We start from the raw sequence: 22733 nt of genomic DNA on the forward strand, positions 1-22733 counted from the left end.
GAGAACAAAGGCCCCATCCCGCCCCACACTGGCCCCGGGCTTGAGGGCTGGAGGCAAACGCGTGTGGGTGCAAGCAGAACAAGGAGCTGCCGAAAAGGAAGACGTGACGTTAGGAGCAGGCTGTGGGGAGGGGGTCATGTGCTGAGGCCGCTGGGTGGTTCTTGACCGGAGAGCATCTCAGAGCCCCAGGAGGGCAGGGCGGGTGTCCCACCAGGCACAGCTTCACCCAGATTAACTAGGCATCGGGGAAGTGACCAAAACACACTTCAAACCCAGGAAAACAACCATTCAATCCCGAAGCTGGGGGGTCCACAAGTGACACCTGGCTCCGGGCCACGTGATGGGAACCGTCAAAAGCTCCAGGCACCCTGTATCCAGGCTAGGAAGCTGACCGATCATATTTAATTTCCTACGTGAATAAAACGTCTCTTTATTCATCAGGAAAACAGAGCCTGTAAGAATTAAGGAGAACTATGAAAACAACAACAAAAAAAATGCCAGAGATTTTATAGAAGCAGTGGCTACCTCACAACGGTCCACACCTCCACGTAAGATTTCACAGAAGCAGCGGCTACCTCACAACGGTCCACACCTCCACGTAAGATTTTATAGAAGCAGCGGCTACCTCACAACGGTCCACACCTCCACGTAAGATTTCACAGAAGCAGAGGCTACCTCACAACGGTCCACACCTCCACGTAAGATTTCAGAGAAGCAGAGGCTACCTCACAACGGTCCACACCTCCACGTAAGATTTCAGAGAAGCAGAGGCTACCTCACAACGGTCCACACCTCCACGTAAGATTTCACAGAAGCAGAGGCTACCTCACAACGGTTCACACCTCCACATAAGTTCAACTTAAAAGTTCTGAAATACATTTAATAATGTATTTCAATCCAATCAGGGCAGCTTAAAATCAGTTATATACTCAGAGATTTTATAGTTAAAAAAATAAATAAATAAAATTTTCATTTGGGAAAAAAGTTATCTGTCAGGCCAGGCGCGGTGGCTCACGCCTGTAATCCCAGCACTTTGGGAGGCCGAGGCGGGTGGATCACGAGGTCAGGAGATCGAGACCATCCTGGCTAACACGGTGAAACCCCGTCTCTACTAAAAATACAAAAAATTTGCTGGGCGTGGTGGCGAGTGCCTGTAGTCTCAGCTACTCAGGAGGCTGAGGCAGGAGAATAGCGTGAACCCGGGAGGCGGAGCTTGCAGTGAGCTGAGATCGAGCCACTGCACTCCATCCAGCCTGGGTGACAGAGCAAGACTCTGTCTCAAAAAAAAAAAAAAAAAAGTTATCTATCCACTAAAAGGAAAAAAGTAACAATCTTTTGCAGTGGCACGATCTCGGCTCACGGCAGCCTCCAACTCCTGGGCTCAAGCAATCCTCTTGCCTCAGCCACCCAAGTAGCTAGGACCACAGGTGCACACCCCAATGCCTGGCTAACTTTTTCATTTTTTGTAGCGACAGGAGTCTTGCTTTGTTGCCCAGGCTGGTCTCAAACTCTTGGGCTCAAGCGATCTTCCCACCTCGGCCTCCCAAAGCACTGGAATTACAGGCGTGAACCACCACACCCCGACAAAAAACGATAATCTTCAAAAGAGATTAGTCAGCTATGGAAATATTAAGAATACACATAATCTCTCTAAGCCCAGAACAGGGAAGTTCTAGGAGAATATTTGAATTTACATTTCAAATTCGATAATCTCTCAGCATCAGAAATCCGCTCGTGGGGCCACATCAACCCCACTGTGGTAGAAGAGCAGCTGCAACCCCAAAACAGAAGCACCCGGGGCTACTCAGGCTCGACACGCAAGCAGCAGACTTGAGCTCACAACCCGTATTCTGTGTGGGAAGCACCTGCCCTGGCCTGGAGGAGCACACCATCTAACGGACACACCCCTGGCCACAAGACACACCTGTGGGCAGACAGCTGCATCCACAGGACACACACCTGTTTGCTGGGCACACCTGTGGCTGCGGCACAGGCTCACAAGTACTTGGTACATCTCAGGTCCCCGTGTGGCACCCCCGTGCGCGAGGTGCCCCTTCAGAGAGGAGCTCCCGATCCACACTGGGGCACAGGTGCCAAGTCTCCAAAGAGTGGGTGCTGCGGGCTGCAGGGACCAAGGGGCACCCGCGGCTGCACTGATGTCAGGTTGCCCAATAGCTACCCTAGACCCTCAGAGGGACGCCGCCTCTGCTGTCTCCTCCAAACACCGCCTCAGCTTTTTCTGAGGCTTCTTGGTATCTGCTTTACTTATATATCACGAATCTCAAGATCCTTCCCTTCAAACAGAATCGCTTATGAAACAGGCATCAGCATAACCACTCTGGTGACCACAACAACCTGAAGCCATGCTCCAAACTCACAAGCCGCGTCACCGTGCAGGTGCTGGGGGCACAAACCCACGCACGGCCCCGCCTCAACCGCCGACAACCAGGTGCACCGGACGCTGCGCAGTTACACCGTGCAGGCTCCGCCCCAGGTGCACAGGACGCTGCGCAGTTACACCCTGCAGGCTCCACCCCCGGTGCACGGGACGCTGCGCAGTTACACCGTGCAGGCTCCGCCCCAGGTGCACAGGACGCTGCGCAGTTACACCCTGCAGGCTCCACCCCCGGTGCACGGGACGCTGCGCAGTTACACCGTGCAGGCTCCGCCCCAGGTGCACAGGACGCGGTGCAGTTACATTGTGCAGGCAGTGACGGGGGCTGCGTGGGGCCTGTCCTGCCAGGCAGGCAGTGCGCCAGCACACTGTGCTTTTGGGGGCTATTTCAAACCCCAATAGCCACCAGGAGAGGGAGAGGTGGTCTCCACAGTGCACGCTAACGAACTGAGGGCCTCAAAACCAGCACAGCTGGGAGGGATTCAGCGGCGAGCCTGTGCTTCTAGGTCCAAAGCCCGGGTGCTCCCACCCATCGTGCCGTCCTGTGCTGGCACCAGGTCGGCCAATCCTCCCTGGGATCCGGGGAGCAAGGTCATGCACCTGTGTCCCCAGCAGAATGACCACCGGCAAACAGGCTCCGCCAAACGTGGCTTCTATCCTCCTCCTTCCTGGGTCAGCTGGAGTGAAGGAAGAGTGGCCTCTGCCGAATGCACATAGGAACGGCCCAGCCTCTAGGGCCATCTTGGAAGTGGCGGTGCCCATCCCAAATCCTCTCTCCAACAGACTCCCGGAAGGTGACGGGTGTCCATCATTGAGCGCCTTTGAAGACTGTAAACAGGCGCGCTGCTGTTGAGGACGCACACTTCCCACTCACTCCAATCCTCTCATTTGAGGACGAACGTGCCCTGGCCACAGCCTGGATAGATCCCTGTGTCGCAGGACGCAGACCAAGGAAATCTGAAGACCGCGATGAATATACTCCATTTGCTGCACTGTGTGTTCAAAGTATTAATTTAGGGGGCAGACGGGGGTTATTTTTCCCCGCGTCCCTAAGGAGCTCTGCCCGGAAGGCTGTTTGTTCTAATAAAAATGTAAAACAGCAGGCGCGATTCAGGCGGTAGTGTGTCTGCCGCATCCACCGGACGCCCGATCCGCGTAGGGCACAAGGCAGGGAGGGCGGGAGGCCTCGGGTGCCCCCTGCTGGCAGCGCCTGGCACGCGGCGTCCCGGGCCTCCGGCTCCTCCCCTAGGGCCCATCCCTGCGTCTAATTCCAAACAACTCAGCGGGGAAGAACCACCCTCTCAAACATCAACTCACACTGTTTTACCACATTCACACTTGATCTCTCTGTTTTGCCTCTGACTTGAAACCTGCATTTCCGTTAGGCTCCACTTAAACCTTTCATTTAAAATTCTGCTTAAGGCCGAGTGCGGTGGCGCACGCCTGTCATCCCAGCACTTTGGGAGGCCGAGGCGGGCGGATCACCTGAGGTCAGGAGTTCAAGACCAGCCTGGCCAATATGGTGAAACCCCATCTCTACTAAAATACAAAAATTAGCAGGACGTGATGGCAGGCGCCTGTAATCCCAACTACTTGGGAGGCTGAGGCAGGAGAATCACTTGAACCTGGGAGGCGGAGGTTGCAGTGAGCCGAGATCATACCATTGCACTCCAGCCTGGGCAACAAGAGTAAGACTCCATCTCAAAAAATAAAATAAAATAAAAATAAAATAAAATAAAATTTTGCTTAAAATGTAATCTAACAGGCCAGGCATGGTGGCTCAGGCCTATAATCCCAACACTTTGGGAGGCTGATGCAGGAGGATCACTTGAGGTCAGGAGTTCAAGTCCAGCCTGGGCAAAATGGTGAAACCCGGTTTTTGTTTTTGTTTTTTTTATATATACTTTAAGTTCTAAGGGTACATGTGCACAATGTGCAGGTTTGTTACCTACGTACACATGTGCCATGTTGGTGTGCTGCACCCATTAACTCGTCATTTACATTAGGTGTATCTCCTAATGCTATTTCTCCCCCCTCCCCCCACCCCATGACAGGCCCTAGTGTGTTCCCCACCCTGTGTCCAAGTGTTCTCACTGTTCAATTCCCACCTATGAGTCAGAACATGCAGTGTTTGGTTTTCTGTCCTTGTGATAGTTTGCTCAGAATGACGGTTTCCAGCTTCATCCATGTCCCTACAAAGGACATGAACGCATCCTTTTTTATGGCTGCATAGTATTCCATGGTGTACATGTGCCACATTTTCTTAATCTGGTCTATCATTGATGGATGTTTGGGTTGGTTCCAAGTCTTTACTATCGTGAATAGTGCCACAATAAACATACGTGTGCATGTGTCTTTATAGCAACATGATTTATAATCCTTTGGGTATATAGAGCTAGACTCTGTCTCAAAAAAAAAAAAAAAATTAGCTGGGCATGGTAGTGCACACCTGTGAGTCCCAGCTACTAAGGAGGCTGAGGTGGGAGAATCACCTGAGCCTGGGAGGCAGAGGATGCAGTGAGCCAAGATGGTGCCACTGCACTCCAGCCTGGGTGACAGAGCGAGACTCTTAAAAAAAAAAAAAAAAGTAATTAACAGATAAATCACCATTTTAAAGTGGAAGCAAGATACCCTTGGCTCTAGAATCAAACTGCCAGTGGCCAGGAGGGCTCTGGGGAAGACAAAGGTGGCCGCAGCCATCTGTCCAGATCAAGTTTAACTCACCTACTCTAAGAACTGCTCTCCACAATTATTTTGGTGAAACTGTTTTGTTTTCAGACAAGGTGTCACTCAGTCACCCAGGCTGGAGTGCAGTGGCATGATCAGGGCTCACTGCAGCCTCCACCTCCCGGGCTCAAGCAATTCTCCCACCTCAGCCCCCTGAGTAGCTAGAACCACAGGTGCACACCACCACACTCAGCTAATTTTTTTTTTTTTAATTTCTTACAGAGACAGGGTTTCACCATGTTGCTCAGGCTGGTCTCGAAGTGCTGGGCTCAAGCCATCCACCAGCCTCGGCCTCCCAAAGTTCTGGGACTACAGGCATGAGTCATCACGTGTGGCCTGGTGAGACTAACTTTTTTTTTCTTTTAGATGGAGTCTTGCTGTCGCCCAGGCTAGAATGCAGTGGTGCAATCTCAGCTCACAGCAATCTCCACCTCCTGGGTTCAAGCGATTCTTGTGCCTCAGCCTCCCAGGGAAGCTGGGATTACAGGTGTGTGCCACCACACCCAGCTAATTTTTGTAATTTTAGTAGGGACAGGGTTTCGCCATGTTGGCCAGGCTGGTCTCGAGCTCCTGGCCTCAAGTGATCCTCCCACCTCAGCCTCCCAAAGTGCTGGGATTACAGGCACAAGCCACCACGTGTAGCCTGGTGAAACTAATCTTTTAACAGGAAAACGTTTTGAACAGACACATCACAAAGAAGAAACATCAGCAGGCACACATGGACAGAGGCTTCCCCAGCTGTCGGGGAAGTGCGCCCGGAACCACAGCAAGCTCCCCCATGAGAGTGGCCAGGACTAAGAGGCAAGGCCACACCATGTGTCCTCGAGGACACGAGCACCTGGAGCCTGCTCAGCTGCTGAGGGCACATGGAACGGTGCAGCCGCTGTGGAAAACAGTTCAGCAAAGCTGAACTCCACAGGACCCAACAACTCCGGTACCTACCCGAGAAGCAAAACCACCTGTCCAGACAGACTCACGCGTGAACGTTCACACCAGCTTCGCTCAGAACAGCCAAGGTTTGGGAACAACCCGAATGTCCAAATGTGCATCAACAGGTGAGCAGGTAAACACGGGATGCTTCCGAACTGCAGAGGCAGCTCAGGCACAAAAAGGGGCTGCTGGGCTCCGTCCCGGCCTCGGCACCCTGGGGCACCTCCCTGCTCAGCCTTCCGTCCCCCTATACAGGTCACGTCCACGCCACACGGATTATCCCACAGTTACGCTGAGTAAGAGAAGACAGTCACCAAGGAAAGCGTGTGATTCCCTTTATAGGAAACTCTAGACAACAGAAGTGAGTCCACAGTGGCAGACAACCGGCCGGGGGCTGCCTGGGCTGGGGTAGAGGGAGAGGCTGCGGGAAGCTCCTGTGGTGATGGTGAGAGTTGACAGCGTGCTGGCAAGCCCTCACAGCCCTCGCTCACTCTTGGCGCCTCCTCGGCCTCAGCGCCCACTCTGGCTGCGCTTGAGGAGCCCTTCAGCCCGCCGCTGCACCGTGGGAGCCCCTTCCTGGGATGGCCAAGGCCAGAGCCAGCTCCCTCAGCCTGCGGGGAGGTGTGGAGGGAGAGGCGTGGGCGGGAACCGGGGCTGCGTGCGGCGCTTGCGGGCCAGCTAGAGTTCCGGGTGGGTGTGGGCTTGGCGGCCCCGCACTCGGAGAGGCCCAGGGCAATGAGGGGCTTAGCACCCGGGCCGGCAGCTGCGGAGGGTGTCCGCCAGCAGTGCCGGCCCACCGGCGCTGTGCTTGATTTCTCGCCGGCCCTAGCTGTCTCCCCTCAGGGCAGGGCTTGGGACCTGAAGCCCGCCATGCCTGAACCTCCCCCTCCCTGCAGTGGGCTCCTGCAGAGCCTCCCTGACGAGTGCCCCTCCCTGCTCCACCGCGCCGGGTCCCATCAACTGCCCAAGGGCTGAGGAGTGCAGGTGCACGGAGCGGGACTGGCAGGCAGCTCCACCTGTGGCCCCAGTGCGGGATCCACTCGGTGAAGACAGCTGGACTCCTGAGTCCGGTAGGGACTTGGAGAACCTTTATGTCTAGCTAAGGGATTGTAGATACACCAATCAGCACTCTGTGTCTAGCTCAAGGTTTGTAAATGCACCAATCAGTACCCTGTATCTAGCTCAAGGTTTGTAAATGCACCAATCAGTGCTCTGTGTCTAGCTGATCCGGTGGGGACTTGGAGAACCTTTATGTCTAGCTGAGGGATTGTAAATACACCAATCAGCACTCTGTATCTGGCTCAAGGTTTGTGAACACACCAATCAGCGCCCTGTATCCAGCTCAAGGTTTGTGAATGCACCAATCAGTGCTCTGTGTCTAGCTATCTAGTGAAGACTTGGAGAACTTTTGTGTCTAGCTCAGGGATTGTCAATGCACCAATCAGCACCCTGTCAAAATGGGCCAATCAGCTCTCTCTAAAACAGGCCAATCAGCTCTCTGTAAAATGGACCAATCAGCAAGATGTGGGTGGGGTCAGGTAAGGGAATAAGAGCAGGCTGCCCTAACCAGCAGTGGTAACCTGCTGGGGTCCCCTTCCACACATTGGAAGTGTTGTTCTTTTGCTCTTTGCAATAAATCTTGCTGCTGCTCACTCTTTGGGTCCACACTGTCTTTACGAACTGTAAGACTCACCGCGAAGGTCTGCAGCTTCATTCCTGAAGCCAGCAAGACCACAAACCCACCAGAAGGAACAAACTCCAAACACGTCTGAACATCAGAAGGAACAAACTCCAGACACACCGCCTTTAAGAACTGTAATACTCACCGCAAGAGTCCATGGCTTCATTCTTGAAGTCAGTGAGACCAAGAACCTACCAATTCCAGACACAATGGGGACGGCCTGTGTCTCCAAAGCCACCGGCAGCTCCACCCAAGAGTTCGAGCTCATCAAATTATGCTCGTTAAACAAGTGCCGTTTGCTGCATGTAAATTATGCCTCAATAAAGGATTAGTTTTTGTAAAAATATTCTTCCTCAGCTATAATCCTGTGCTTATCCAAGGACCTCACTGCCATTTGTTACGGGTTGAACCCCCCGCCCCCGCCTCCCAAATTCATGTTGAAGCCCTAACCCCTCATATTTCAGAATTCCACCTTATTTGGAAATAGGTCGTTGCAGATGCAATTAATTAAGATGAGGTCGCTGGGGCTGGACACGATGGCTCACACCTGTAATCCCAGCACTTTGGGAGGCAGAGGCAGGCAGATTGCTTGAGGCCAGGAGGTTGAGACTGGCCTGGCCAACATGGTAAACTCCCGTCTCTACTAAAAATACAAATATTAGCCGGGTGTGGTGGCGCACGTCTGTAATCCCAGCTACTCAGGAGGCTGAGGCACAAGAATCACTTGAACCGGGAGAAAGAGGCTGCAGTGAGCTGAGATCGCGCCACTGCACTCCAGCCTGAGTGACAGAATGAGACCCTCTCAAAAAAAAAACAATGAGGTTACTGGGGGCCCCTAATCCAGTATGATGAGTACCCTTAAAAGGGGGAGAAATTTGGACACAGGTTGGCCCGAAGCGGCAGCAGCGGAGGCCCCGGCAGAGGCTGGAGAGAGGCCTGGAGCAGACCCCCAGCACCCTCCCAGGAACCGCGGCGGGCCGACAACCAAACCTCAGACCCCCAGCACCCTCCCAGGAACCGCGGCGGGCCGACAACCAAACCTCAGACCCCCAGCACCCTCCCAGGAACCGCGGCGGGCCGACAACCGAACCTCAGACCCCCAGCACCCTCCCAGGAACCGCGGCGGGCCGACAACCGAACCTCAGACCCCCAGCACCCTCCCAGGAACCGCGGCGGGCCGACAACCGAACCTCAGACCCCCAGCACCCTCCCAGGAACCGCGGCGGGCCGACAACCGAACCTCAGACCCCCAGCACCCTCCCAGGAACCGCGGCGGGCCGACAACCGAACCTCAGGCCCCCAGCACCCTCCCAGGAACCGCGGCGGGCCGACAACCGAACCTCAGGCCCCCAGCACCCTCCCAGGAACCGCCGCGGCCGACGACCGAACCTCAGGCCCCCAGCACCCTCCCAGGAACCACGGCGGCCGACGACCGAACCTCAGGCCCCCAGCACCCTCCCAGGAACCGCTGCGGCCGACGACCGAACCTCAGGCCCCCAGCACCCTCCCAGGAACCGCCGCGGCTGACGACCGAACCTCAGACCCCCAGCACCCTCCCAGGAACCGCGGTGGGCCGACAACCGAACCTCAGACCCCCAGCACCCTCCCAGGAACCGCCGCGGCCGACGACCGAACCTCAGGCCCCCAGCACCCTCCCAGGAACGTGGCGGGCTGATGCCCAAACCTCAGACCTCCGGCCTCCAGGAGTGGAGGGAATAGATGTCTGTTGTTTACGACATTCCCTTTGTGGCCCTTTGACATGGCAGCCCCAGGTCACTGACGCCCCGTTTCTACCACCAAAGAGCACGATGCCACAGACGCCAACAGGAGGAAACACGTTTCTGGGCAGCTCTGCCCACTCTTGCGAAGAAACCCACCAACCCGGCTCCCCCAGGGCACCTCACCAGCAGGAACCAGGCGTGGGCACCATCCCCCAGGATGCCATCCAGGCAGGGACCAGTGTGGGCACCATCCCCCAGGGCGCCTCGCCAGCAGGAACCAGGCACCTCCCCTCACACCAAGGCGTTCATGGTTTACCTTCTTCTGAAAAAATCAAGGTTAAGACATGAATACTGTGAAACTGTTGTACAAATTAAATTTCACATACGTCATATTACCATTGTTCGTGGTCGCATTTCAAAATTTTTAAGTGAGCTCCTGACTAGAAAACACTCCAAGACATGTTAGCAGAGTCGTCTTTCGACAGCGAGACCGGCGGTACTATCCACATCATCTCCAGTGAGCAAGTGGGTGCTGGCGATGAGGACTTTAGGTTTTCCACATGGCAGCCCCCATGTGGCCATCTGAAGATGCAAAGCCATGTCTGCCAGCCCCGGGCTGCCCAGGCCCCGGGCTGCCCAGGTCTCTGTCGGAGGCCCTGCCAGCCCCGCCCCTCCCTGCCCACTGGCCCCTTTCAGTTCCTTCATCTCCAGCCCGGCTCTGACGCCCAGGCCGCCTCCTCCGCCTTCCCGAACCTGGCTACCGTCACTTCCTTCTTTTTGTTTTTGTAATGGGGTCTCACTCCGTCCCCCAGGCTGGAGTGCAGTGGCGCAATCTCGGCTCACTGAAGCTTCAACCTCCCAGGCTCAAGGCATCCTCCCACATCAGCCTCCTGAGCAGCTGGGACCACAGGGACACGCCACCACACGGGCTAATTTTTTTGTTTTGTAGAGACGGGGTTCTGTCATGTTGCCCAGGTTGGTCTTGAATTCCTAAACGAACCTGCCGCCCTGGCTTCTCACAGCGCTGGGATGATAGGCGTGAGCCACTGCACCGACATAACGTCACTTCCTTCTGTCGGGCGTCCCCAGCCAGAGCCCAGCACGCTTCCCCTTTCCAAACACCTCTCACTGCCCTGCGCTGTCCCGTCTCAGCCCCAGCCACCAGGGTCTCGGTGGGCTGTGGGGTCCCTGAATGGAGGGGCTTCCACTCCCACCTCAGCAGCTCCAGGCCTCAGCATCCCTCCAGCTCCAGCCAGGTGCCCACCAGTCACACGCAGGGGAAGCCTGGAGCAGTGCCTGGCTCGGGCCATGTGTGAGGGTGGCAGGGGTGCCTCCAGATGGGCACAAGGTGCTCTGGGCACCCAGGAGGGGGCCGGGGCAGCTGAGCTCCTAGTCTGTCATTTGGGTTATAGATGACACAGTGGAACAGGTCAGATCTGTAAAGGCGAATCCTGCCATGAATCACAACAGCGGTCCTGAGCCCTCTCAGCCGATGGACACAGCCTCCCCCTCCTCCAGGAAGCCCTCCCGGGCATCACTGTTCTTACACTGACAGCACACATGCCACCTCGCTGCCTGACACTGCCCTGCCCTCCTCTCAGCCCAGGGACCACATCTCAATGCTGGACAGGCCCAACACATACACTTGGGGTCAACAAAACTACAGTACCAGGCCGGGCACGGTGGCTCACGCCTGTAATCCCAGCACTTTGGGAGGCCAAGGCAGGTGGATCACCAGGTCAAGAGATCAAGACCAGCCTGGCCAACATGGTGAAACCCCGTCTCTACCAAAATTTAAAAAATTAGCCAGGCGTGGTAGGGGGCGCCTGTAGTCCCAGCTACTCGGGAGGCTGAGGCAGGAGAATCGCTACAACCTGGGAGGCGGAGGTTGCAGTGAGCTGAGTTGGCACCATTGCACTCCAGCCTGGGCAACATAGTGAGACTCCGTCTCAAAAAAATAACAACAAAAAAAACCTACATGACTTTTTTTTTTTTTTTTCTCAGAAGGAGTCTCGCTCTGTTGCCAGGCTGGAGTGCAGTGACACGATCTCAGCTCACTGCAACCTCCACCTCCCGGGTTCAATTGATTCTCCTGCCTCAGCCTCCCGAGTAGCTGACATTACAGGCTCACACCACCATGCCTGGCTAATTTTTGTATTTTTAGTAGAGACGGGGTTTCACCACGTTGGCCAGGATGGTCTCGATCTCTTGACCTCGTGATCTGCCCACCTCGGCCTCCCAAAGTGCTGGGATTACAGGCATGAGCCACCACGCCCGACCTACAGTACCTTTTGAAAATTAAATCTGTAATACTGATTTACAGTATTTCAAAAATGTCTCGTACTAAGTGCTGATAGAAGGTAAAATTTAACAGCAGCCGGGCAGTGTGGTACACACCTCTAATCGCAGCACGTTGAGAGGCTGAGGCGGCAGGATCACTTGAGCCCAGGAGTTGCAGGCTGCAGTCAGTGAGCTCCGATTGCACCACTGTGCTCTAGCTGGAGTGACAGAGCAAGACCCCCATCTCTAAAGGAAAAAAAAAGACACAGGGAGGAGAGAAGGTCATGTGACCACAGGCAGAAACTGGAGTGACAAAGTCACAAGCCAAAGGATGCCTGGAGCCACCAGGAGCTGGAAGAGGCAGGAAGGACCCTGCCTGGAGTCTCCAGAGGGAGCATGGCCCTGAGACACCCTGAGTTCCAGCGCTGGACTCTGGAACTGAGAGGAGACGCCTCTGCTGCCGCGAGCTGCCCAGCAGGTGGTGCTTTCACAGCAGCCCCAGGAAACGAATACACAAAGCCCTGCATCAGCTTTTTTTTTTCTCCTTTTTTTTGAGACGGAGTCTCGCTCTGTCGCCCAGGCTGGAGGGCAGTGGCACGATCTCGGCTCACTGAAGCCTTCAGCTCACTGCAACCTCCACCTCCTGGGTTCAAGCGATTCTTGTGCCTCGGCCTCCCCAGTAGCTGGGATTATAGGTGTGTGCCACCACACCCGGATAATTTTTTTGTATTTTTAGTACAGACAGGGTTTCACCATGTTGGCCAGGTTGGTCTCGAACTCCTGACCTCAGGTGCTCTGCCCGCCTCCGCCTCCCAAAGTGCTGGGATTACAGGCATGAGCCACCATGCCCGGCCCCAGCTTTTAAAAATATTGTAATTTTCTCAGAAAGCTAATCAGCTGGCTGGGAAAGGTGGCTCACGCCTGCAATCTCAGCATTTTGGGAGGCTGAGACGAGCGGATCACCTGAGGTCAGGAGTTCGAGACCAACCTGGCCAACATAGTGAAACCCCGTCTCTACTAAAAGTTAAAAAAAAAAAATTAGCCTGGCATGGTGACAGGTGCCTGTAATCCCAGCTACTCGGGAGGCTGATGCAGGAAAATCGCTTGAACCCGAGAGGCAGAGGTTGCAGTGAGCCGAGAACATGTCACTGCACTCCAGCCCAGGCAACAACAGTGAAACTCCATGTCAAAAAAAAAAAAAAAAAAAAAAAAAAGAAAAGAAAGCTAATCAGCTTAACAAGGCAAGAAAACTATTTGTGTACATTTTAAATCTGAAATACTGCTATGGCTAACTCTGACCTGAAATGGTAACTTCAAAAAAAATAGAACCTAAATAAGAAGGTTGTAATACCTGCTTAAAATAAAGGCAACACTATGCTCTCAAGGAATATGATGGAATCTTTCTCTTTTTTTGAGATGGAGTCTGGCTCTGTCACCCAGGCTGGAGTGCAACGGTGCGACCTTGGCTCACTAAAACCTCCACCTCCCACGTTCAAGCGATTCTCCTGCCTCAGCCTCCCATGTAGCTGGGACTACAGGCGCCCACCACCAGGCCCGGCTAATTTTGTTTTGTTTTGTTTTGTTTTTGTTTTTTGAGATGGAGTCTCGCTCTGTCGCCCAGGATGGAGTGCAGTGGCGCCATCTCGGCTCACTGCAAGCTCCGCCTCCCAGGTTCACGCCATTCTCCTGCCTCAGCCTCCTGAGTAGCTGGGACTACCAGCGCCCGCCACCACACCCGGCTAATTTTTTGTATTTTTAGTAGAGATGGGGTTTCACCGTGTTAGCCAGGATAGTCGCGATCTCCTGACCTCACGATGCACCTGCCTCGGCCTCCCAAAGTGCTGGGATTACAGGCATGAGCCACCACGCCTGGCCAGGATTGGTGTTAATTCTTAAAATGTTTGATAGAATTCAACAGTGAAGTGATATATACAATCATATACATATATAGAGAGAGACAGAGATGGACTTTTCTTTTGTTGGAAGTTTATTGACTATTGATTCAATTTCTTTATTGAAATTGACTTTTCTTTTTGGAAGCTAAAAAGTACAATAACTGTAGTGAAAGTTTCTGAACTTTTCTTTCATTGGAAGTTTTTTGACTACTGATTCTTTATTTGTTATAGGTCTATTCAGATTTTCTGTTTCTTCTTGCGTCAGTTTGGTCTCACTCTGTCGCCCAGGCTGGAGTGCAGTGGCGCCATCTTGGCTCACTGCAACTTCTACCTCCCGAGTTCAAGTGATTCTCCCACCTCAGCCTCCCCAGTATCTCGGACTACAGGCGCACGCCAGCATACCTGGCTAATTTTTGTATTTTTAGTAGGAATGGGGTTTCACCATGTTGGCCAGGCTGGTCTCGAACTCCTGGCCTCAAGCAATCCGCCCGCCTCAGCCTCCCAAAGTGTTGGGACTACAGGTGTGAGCCACCGCGCCCGGCCTTCAGCTACTCCATTTTTAACATTTTGCCACATTTGTTTACATCAAGCAATATGATAGAATCCCTAACCAGTTACTTTTGGCTTAAAAGCTGTACTAGGCCAAAACAAGCGAAGCACCCGTCTGTGTGAGGCAGCGGGTCTGGTTTACAGGCGGCGCCTCAGGGCTCGCTCCCCCTCCGAGCGGGTCTCACTCCCAGAGCGGGGCTCGCCCGGTGTCCGGCCTCCGAGGCCGTGTGCCCAAGTCCCCACCTTGTGCGGCACAGGCCCTTCCCACAGGGGACACTCACGGAAGCTGAACGGACCTTCCCACAGGGGACACTCACGGAAGCTGAACGGACCTTCCCACAGGGCATTCACGGAAGCTGAACGGACCTTCCCACAGGGGACACTCACGGAAGCTGAACGGACCTTCCCACAGGGCACTCACGGAAGCTGAACGGACCTTCCCACAGGGGACACTCACGGAAGCTGAACGGACCTTCCCACAGGGCACTCACGGAAGCTGAACGGACCGACGGAGGTGGCGTGGATGAGCAGCAGCCGCCTGAGCAGTGAGGAAACCCCGCGGACAGCGCGGTAAGGACCCTACTCAGATTACTGGATTTCACCGCCGGCCGCCTTCGATGGAGGAGTCCTCAGCTCCACATCCGCACGGCACAGACGGAGGGGGGCCCATGGGGCCCCAGCGATGAACCTGTCAGGGATCCCCCGTACCCTGTAGGCCAGTCAAGCCATCCTTCCCAGCCCTTGCCCCGGGGGCTGAGCGCAGGGGAGGGCCCGGAAGGCAGAGGCCACGGAGCCCGGGGCTTCAGGGGGGTGTGGGGCGGAAGCGGGGCCAGGGCGGAGGTCACGGACAGGGTCATCCGGACCCACAAGGAGTCTCAGCCCCGGGCCCGGCGGGAGGGAAGGGGGAAGCCAGGCTCTTCCTCCTAGGGCAGGGCCTGGGCTCCGGGGCAGTGTGACCTCCCGCCCCTAAGCGAGTCCTGCCTCCCCATGAGACCCGATCTCCTCCAGCGTGGGTGGGAGGCGGACAGAGCCTCCCCCAGAGAAGGCGCTCCTCCGTCAAGCGCTCGGCCAGGACAGGCGCCAAGGCCGCCTTAAGAAATAAAACCAGCAGGCGCGGTGGCTCACGCCTGTAATCCCAGCACTTTGGGAGGCCGAGGCGGGCGGATGGTGAGGTCCGGAAATCAAGACCATCCTGGCTAACACGGTGAAACCCCGTCTCTACTAAAAAATACAAAAAAAAATTAGCCGGGCGTGGTGGGGGCGCCTGCAGTCCCAGCTACTCGGGAGGCTGAGGCAGGAGAATGGCGGGAACCCGGGGGGCGGAGCCTGCGGTGAGCCGAGATGGCGCCACTGCACTGCAGCCCGGGCGGCAGAGCGAGACTCCGCTTCAAAAAAAAAAAGAAAGAAAGGAAACTCCATGATTCATGAGGTAAGACTTGGGAGCTGCCAGGACTCAGGGCCTCAGGGACGCCTGAGCAAGGGCGGCTCGGTGCTCCGGTGCTGCAGAGGCACTCAAGGGGCTCTCCACGTTCGCCTTCCACGTTCCCCTTCGCAGGGACCGCAGCGCCTGGGGCACTTCGCCATGGGCTTGGCCGAAGTGGGCACTAAAGGTGCAGACTCGGTGGAGCCAAGGGGGGCAAGGTCAGCAGCCCTGGGGGCGCAGCCCTGGGGGCCCCGCTGTGGGCCACGCCCAGCGCGTCCAGTCCTCATGGCCGCGTCTATTCCAGGAATGGGGTCCTGGGGTTCGGCACAGGCCTGCTGGGGTGGTGGCCCCACATCTTGCCTGTGTCCCCCCATATTATGCCCAAGGGAGCAACAAAGGCCACCCCTGGGTCCAGGCCTCAGGAGCTCACAGGAGCCCTGAGCCCAGAAGACAGCAGCGCCCTCACGCGGTCCTCAGCAAACCTGCCAGAGCCCAGCAGGTGGAGAGGACCCCGGGAGACAGCAGAAGCTCCGCGACCTCCCTTCCTCTCCCCTCTTCTCCTTTACGAAGTTAGCCGTGTGGTGGCCAGTGTGGCTTAACTCAATGATACAATTTTAAAGATTTCTGGAAAGGACTTAAAAGACACGTGCTTGACTCTGAGAAAAGATTTCAAGGCCAGGCCAGAATGGTGGCTCATGCCTGAAATCCCAACGCTGAGGGAAGCCGGGGCGAGCAGATGGCTTGAGCCCAAAAGTTCAAGACCAGCCTGGGCAACATGGTGAGACCCCATCTCTACAAAAAATAGAAAAAATTAGCCGGGCATGGTGGGGCACACCTGTAGTCCCCGCTACTCTGGAGGATGAAGTGGGAGGATCCCTTGAGTCGGGAGGTCGAGGTTGGAGTGAGCCAAGATGGCACCACTGTACTCCGGCATGGGTGACACAGCAAGGCCCTCTCTCAAAAAAAAAAAAAAAAAAGAAAAGAAAAGAAAACTCTAAATACATGGAACTGGCAAACATTAACGTAATGTCAATTACAAAGGTGGCCGTGACACAGGAGGCCCAGAGTGGGGCGGCCCTTGAAGCAGCCTGCAGCGTGGGGATGAGGCCTGCAGATGCCTCTGCCTCTTTGACTAATTCCACTTCTGAGACTCTGCCCCAAGGAAATAACCCAAAAAGCTAATTGGTTCCAAGATGTTCCAAGCACTGCTATGGCTAACAGTGACAAACAGAAAAAGACCCAAACACTCGACAATTCGAAGATGGCCCAGAAAACCATGAAGTATTAAAACTGAGCAAAACCCAATTCCAGGAACATTAAAAATGCCAGTCACGTGGATGCTTAGAAGTTTATCAGAAATTAACGGGAAGAAATGAGAACAGAAAGCCCAGCTGGCCATGTCTGCACAAGCTCACACACACCGACCACACTCAGGATAGGCACCAAAACCCCCCTTCCCCTCGCAAACCAAGGTCCTTATTCATAAAACACAAATGTAATCCTAGCACTTTGGGAGGCTGAGACAGGTGGATCATATGAGATCAGGAGTTTGAGACCGTCCTGGCCAACATAATGAAACTCTGTCTTTACTAAAAATACTAAAATTAGCCGGGCGTGGTGGCACGCACCTATAATCCCAGCTACTAGGGAGGCCTAGGCAGGAGAATCGTTTGAACACTGGAGGCAGACGTTACAGTGAGCCAAAATTGTGCCACTGCACTCCAGTCTGGGCAACAGAGTGAGACTCTGTCTCAAAAAACAAAAAAATAAATAAAGATAAAACACAAACGCGAGAACGTGCCCACCAGCACAGATGCAGGGTAGAATGACGCCACAGGAAATCAGCACCCAGGAGAACAGAGCGCGAACATGAGAGCAATCTACGTTTCTCTTTCGTCACTCCTACGAGGAGCTCCAGCGGCAGAGCTGGAGAGCACCAGCCGGCGTCCGTGTTCCACTCTCTTTGACTTTTCACAAACCCAACAGGCAGGCGAAGAGTCTGCCTCTCTGGGTCCCAGAACCCCACAGGATGGGCATGAGCCCCACCCCGCCCAGCCCACAGAGGCGAGTCTGGGTCCCAGAACCCCACAGAATGGGCATGAGCCCCACCCCGCCCAGCCCACAGGGGCGAGTCTGGGTCCCAGAACCCCACAGGATGGGCATGAGCCCCCCTAGGGGCAAGAGACGACAACAGGTGGACAAGATGCAAGCCACCAGCCCACTAGGACCTCGGAGCTGCCATGGGGTGGGTCTCCCCGAAGAAGAGTCGAGCAGCCTTCCTCTCCCCAGCCCCACCCCACCTCTCATACAGAAGACACTACAGCCCCAGGCCTCCCAGCTTCTGACTTCCAGGAGCAGAAGTAAGTTCTTCCACACGGCAGGAGGGGCCCTGGAAGGATACGACTGTCACCTCCTCTGAAAGTATTTCCAGGAAGCCCACTGTGCTCATAGCCATAGGCAACGCAGAGAGCAGGAAGATCTCGGGGGTGCAGAGAGGGGGTGGCCCATAGGTGACGCAGACAACTGACCCTGACCCCTGGGCCCAGCAGAGATCTGCACGTGTGAGGGTCAGCTCTGAGCTGGGCAACGGGCCAGCCGGCTCACCTTGCAGCCAGGTGAGCTCTACCCCACTGGGAAGAGAGCTGCTGCTGTCTGACTCCCTGCCACATGAGGACTCAGGACTCACTGGGCAGGTGAGCCATGGTGCAGGAACAAACCCCTTTCATCCAACTCTGCCATAAGACAAAATGTTAGAATCACAGTCCCTGTCACTAAGTAGCACATCTATTTCACCAACTCCCACTTTTCTACCAGGTCTGGCTCATACATCGTTCAGACCAAGTACTTGCCTGGGAAAAAAAACTAAAGTAAAAATAGCTCTTAGACTCCAAACGGGGAAGCATTAAAATATTCAAAAGAACTGACCCTGCAAATATTGAAACAAGGCTTTAGTGCTGACCCACCAAAGTGGCGGCGATCTTTTCGTAACAAAACTCTAATAGGAAAACTCCAAATGCAGGCAAAATTTGCATCAACTTTTCCTACATAAAAAAAAGAGAAGCAACGGTAAACTACATTTGCATTTTTAGTAAAAACTAAATGAAAATCAACTTGAAATAAGAAAATTAACGTTAAAATTTTTCACAAGGCCAGGCAAGGAGGCTCAGGCCTGTGATCCCAGCACTTTGGGAGGCTGAGGCGGGCAAATCACGAGGTCAGGAGATCGAGACCATCCTGGCTAACACAGTGAAACCCTGTCTCTACTAAAAATACAAAAAATTAGCCAGGCAATGTGGTGTGCACCTGTAATCCCAGCACTTTGGGAGGCGGAGGCGGGCGAATCACAAGGTCAGGAGTTCGAGACCAGCCTGGCCAACATGGTAAAACCCCGTCTCTACTAAAATACAAAAAATTAGCCAGGCGATGTGGTGCGCGCCTATAATCCCAGTGCTTTGGGAGGTGGAGGCGGGCGAATCACAAGGTCAGGAGTTCAAGACCAGCCTGGTCAACATGTGGAAACCCCGTCCCTAGTAAAAGAAATACAAAAAATTAGCTGGGTGTGGTGGCAGGCGCCTGTAATCCCAGCTACTCGGGAGGCTGAGGCGGGAGAATCACTTGAAGCCGGGAGGTGGGGGTTGCCATGAGCCAAGACCACCCCACTGCACTCCAGCCTGGTGACAGAGCCAGACTCCATCTCAAAACAAAAAACAAAACAAAACCAAAAAAAACTACGGCTGGGCGTGGTGGCTAACGCCTGTAATCCCAATACTTTGAGAGGCCAAGGCAGGTGGATCATGAGGTCAAGAGATTGACAGCATCCTGACCAACATGGTGAAACCCCGTCTTTACTAAAAATAGAGAAAAATATTAGCTGGGTGTGATGGCGCGTGCCTGTAGTCCCAGCTACTTGGAAGGCTGAGGCAGCAGAATTGCTTGAACACGGAAGGCGGAGGTTGCAGTGAGCCGAGATCGCGCCACTATACTCCAGCCTGGTGACAGAGTGAGACTCCGTCTCAAAAAAAAACAAAAACAAACAAAAAAAAAACAGGCATCAAAATATGAAACAACCCGTGTTTTAAAATACATTAAGTTGGGGCCAGGCACAGTGGCTCACACCTGTAATCCCAGCACTTTGGGAGGCTGAGGCGGGTGGATCATCTGAGGTCAGGAGTTCGAGACCAGCCTGGCCAACATGGTGAACCCTCATCTCTACTAAAAATACAAAAATTAGCCAGGCGTGGTGGAGCGCGCCTGTAATCCCAGCTATTCGGGAGGCTGAGGCAGGAGAATCACTTGAACCCAGGAGGCAGACGTTATAGTGAGCTGAGACTGTGCCACTGTACTCCAGCCTGGAGACAGAGCAAGACTCCATCTCAAAAAAAAAAAAAAGAAAGAAAGAAAGAAAATACATTAAGTTGGAAATTCCAATGTAAGCATTGTGGCTACACACCAGAGTAACTGCTCCCCTGCCACTGCCCTGCGCGGGCGAGTCCCAGCCCTCCCGCCTCTACCTGGTTCTACTGACGGCTCAGGCAGGAGTTCAAGGTCACAAGGATGCACCCAGCCAGACCTTCAGGTAGGAAGTGTCACAGAACCAAAACCGATCCTTCAGCAAATAAGTAGCATGAAATGGAGAGAAGAAACGCAACTTCAGGGACATCACCACCCACAAGCAGCACATGGCCCTCATCCCAACTCTGATTCAAGTAAAGCCACAGTGAAAATGTGCAGGCCACAGTCAAGAACGCTGAGCCCAGCCCAGCATCGCGACGCTGAGGAAGTGTTGCGGGGTGCCCGGCTGCGTGTGAGCCACACACAATGAAGCACCGAGGGTAAAACTGAGATTTGCTTTAAAACACTTGAGAGAAAAAACAGTGGGAAGGGCCGGGCGCGGTGGCTCACGCCTGTAATCCCAGCACTTTGGGAGACTGAGGCGGGTGGATCACAAGGTCAGGAGATCAAAACCATCCTGGCTAACATCGTGAAACCCTGTCTCTACTAAAAATACAAAAAAATTAGCCGGGCATGGCAGTGGGCGCCTGTAGTCCCAACTACTAGGGAGGCTGAGGCAGGAGAATGGCATGAACCCGGGAGGCAGAGCTTGCAGTGAGCCGAGATCACGCCACTGCACTCCAGCCTGGGCGACAAAGCAAGACTCCGTCTCAAAAAAAAAAAAAAAAAAGAAAAGAAAAGAAAAAAAGAAAGGAAAAAGAAAAAACAGTGGGAGAGAGTGGGAGAGATGAGTAAGACAAGAGCAGAGCACTGGGGGTTCCCGCAGCCAGGCGACGTGGACGTTCTCTCTAATTTTGTGTATGTTTGAAAAGTTCCAAAATAAGTTTTTAAAAATATAATTAGGTTTTAAAATAATAATATAACTTTTACAAAACTGGGAAAATATACAATCCAGTGATGCAAATGCGGTGAGAGAGAATCTCATCTGGAAACCCACAGGCAGCCCCACCCCTCAACAGGAGGCCCAAGACCTGCCTCTGCAGGGGGAGAGAACCCCAAGAGCTGCCTCCTCCCACCCCCAGGCAAGGGTCCTCATTTGGGGTTGACCTCCCAGAGGAGTGCAGCAAGCCTGGGCCTCAGGAGTCTGACTGTGGGTGACAAGCCACAGACACAGCCATGTCCACATCGCACCATGGCCACCGCAGGCAACTTAGAATGCTCTTGATACTCACCCTACTTCGGAATTAGGAATATCAGATGCACCATTCACAATGCTATGTGCTAAATTAAAGTTCCACATGTTACTACCTCACAAACCAAACTTTCCTGAATTTTAGCAATGATATTTCAGTAGTTGCTACCCTTCATTTGCCAGGGATCTTACTGGATGCACTAAAAATGCTATTGTGAGCTGATCATGGTCTCACATGCCTGGGGTCCCAGCTACTCAGGAAGCTGAGGCACAAGGATCGCTTGAGCCCAGGACGTCGAGGCTGCAGTGAGCTGAGATTGCGCCACTACACTCCAGCCTGGATGACAGAGCAAGACCCTGTCTCAAAATAAACAAACAAAACATGCTATTCTGAAAAGGGGCCACAGCTCACCAGCTGCTGAGAAGACACAAAAGGCCGAGAGCCCAAGTCTGAGCTGAAGGCACAGGTGCGGTCGGCCCAGGTGCAGTGGGCGCAGGTGCAGTGGGCACGAGTGCAAGTGCAGTGAGTGCAATGGGTGCAGGTGCAGTGGGTGCAGGTGGGCACCGGTGCAGTGAGTGCAGGTGCAGTGGGCAAAGGTGCGGTGAGTGCAGGTGCAGTAGGTGCAGATGGGCACAGGTGCAGGTGGGCATAGGTGCAGTAGGTGCAGGTGCAGTGGGTACAGGTGGGCACAGGTGCAGTGAGTGCAGGTGCAGGTGGGCAAAGGTGCAGTGGGTGCAGGTGGGCATAGGTGCAGAAGGTGCAGGTGCAGTGGGTACAGGTGGGCATAGGTGCAGTGAGTGCAGGTGGGCACAGGTGCAGTGAGTGCAGGTGCAGGTGGGCACAGGTCCAGTGGGTGCAGGTGCAGTGGGTGCAGATGGGCACAGGTGCAGGTGAGCACAGGTGCAGTGGGTACAGGTGGGCATAGGTGCAGTGAGTGCAGGTGGGCACAGGTGCAGTGAGTGCAGGTGCAGGTGGGCACAGGTCCAGTGGGTGCAGGTGCAGTGGGTGCAGGTGGGCACAGGTGCAGTGGGTACAGGTGGGCACAGGTGCAGAAGGTGCAGGTGCAGTGGGTACAGGTGGGCATAGGTGCAGTGAGTGCAGGTGAGCACAGGTGCAGTGAGTGCAGGTGGGCGCAGGTCCAGTGGGTGCAGGTGCAGTGGGCACAGGTACAGTGGGCACAGGTGGGCGCAGGTGCAGTGGGCACAGGTGGGCGCAGGTGCAGTGGGCACAGGTGGGCACAGGTGCAGTGGGCACAGTGCAGTGGGCGCAGGTGGACACAGGTGCAGTGGGTGCAGGTGCAGTGGGCACAGGTACGGTGGGCACAGGTGCAGTGGGCGCAGGTGCAGTGGGCACAGGTACAGTGGGCACAGGTGGGCACAGGTGCAGTGGGCGCAGGTGCAGTGGGTGCAGGTGCAGTGGGCGCAGGTGGGCACAGGTGCAGTGGGCACAGGTGTAGTGAGCAAGGCAAAGGGGGTGCCCAGAGGAGG

General features: G+C 54.6%; 1 protein-coding gene and 1 pseudogene across 7 annotated transcripts in view; one reads left to right on the forward strand and one right to left on the reverse strand.

Moving 5' to 3' along the window:
• The window catches only part of ZBTB46 (zinc finger and BTB domain containing 46), an 88676-nt gene that overhangs the window by 50558 nt on the left and 15385 nt on the right, over positions 1-22733 (reverse strand). The window contains exons 1-2 of one of the 7 annotated variants that reach the window (XM_055104594.2): positions 14651-14909; positions 14460-14614 (exon numbers count right to left, since the gene is read on the reverse strand). The exons of 3 other annotated variants lie outside the window; for them this stretch is intronic. The gene's annotated coding sequence lies outside the window, so the exon portion shown is untranslated. Of the gene's footprint in view, positions 1-9850; positions 10100-14459; positions 14910-22733 lie in introns of those variants that run through there. 3 more of the 7 variants (XM_063601157.1, XM_055104593.1, XM_034952103.3) reach the window with 3 other exon arrangements.
• LOC129394877 (uncharacterized) overlaps positions 1-22733 on the forward strand; it is a 36232-nt pseudogene that overhangs the window by 1387 nt on the left and 12112 nt on the right.

Source organism: Pan paniscus, chromosome 21, assembly GCF_029289425.2.
Source record: "Pan paniscus chromosome 21, NHGRI_mPanPan1-v2.0_pri, whole genome shotgun sequence".
Lineage (NCBI taxonomy): Eukaryota > Metazoa > Chordata > Mammalia > Primates > Hominidae > Pan > Pan paniscus.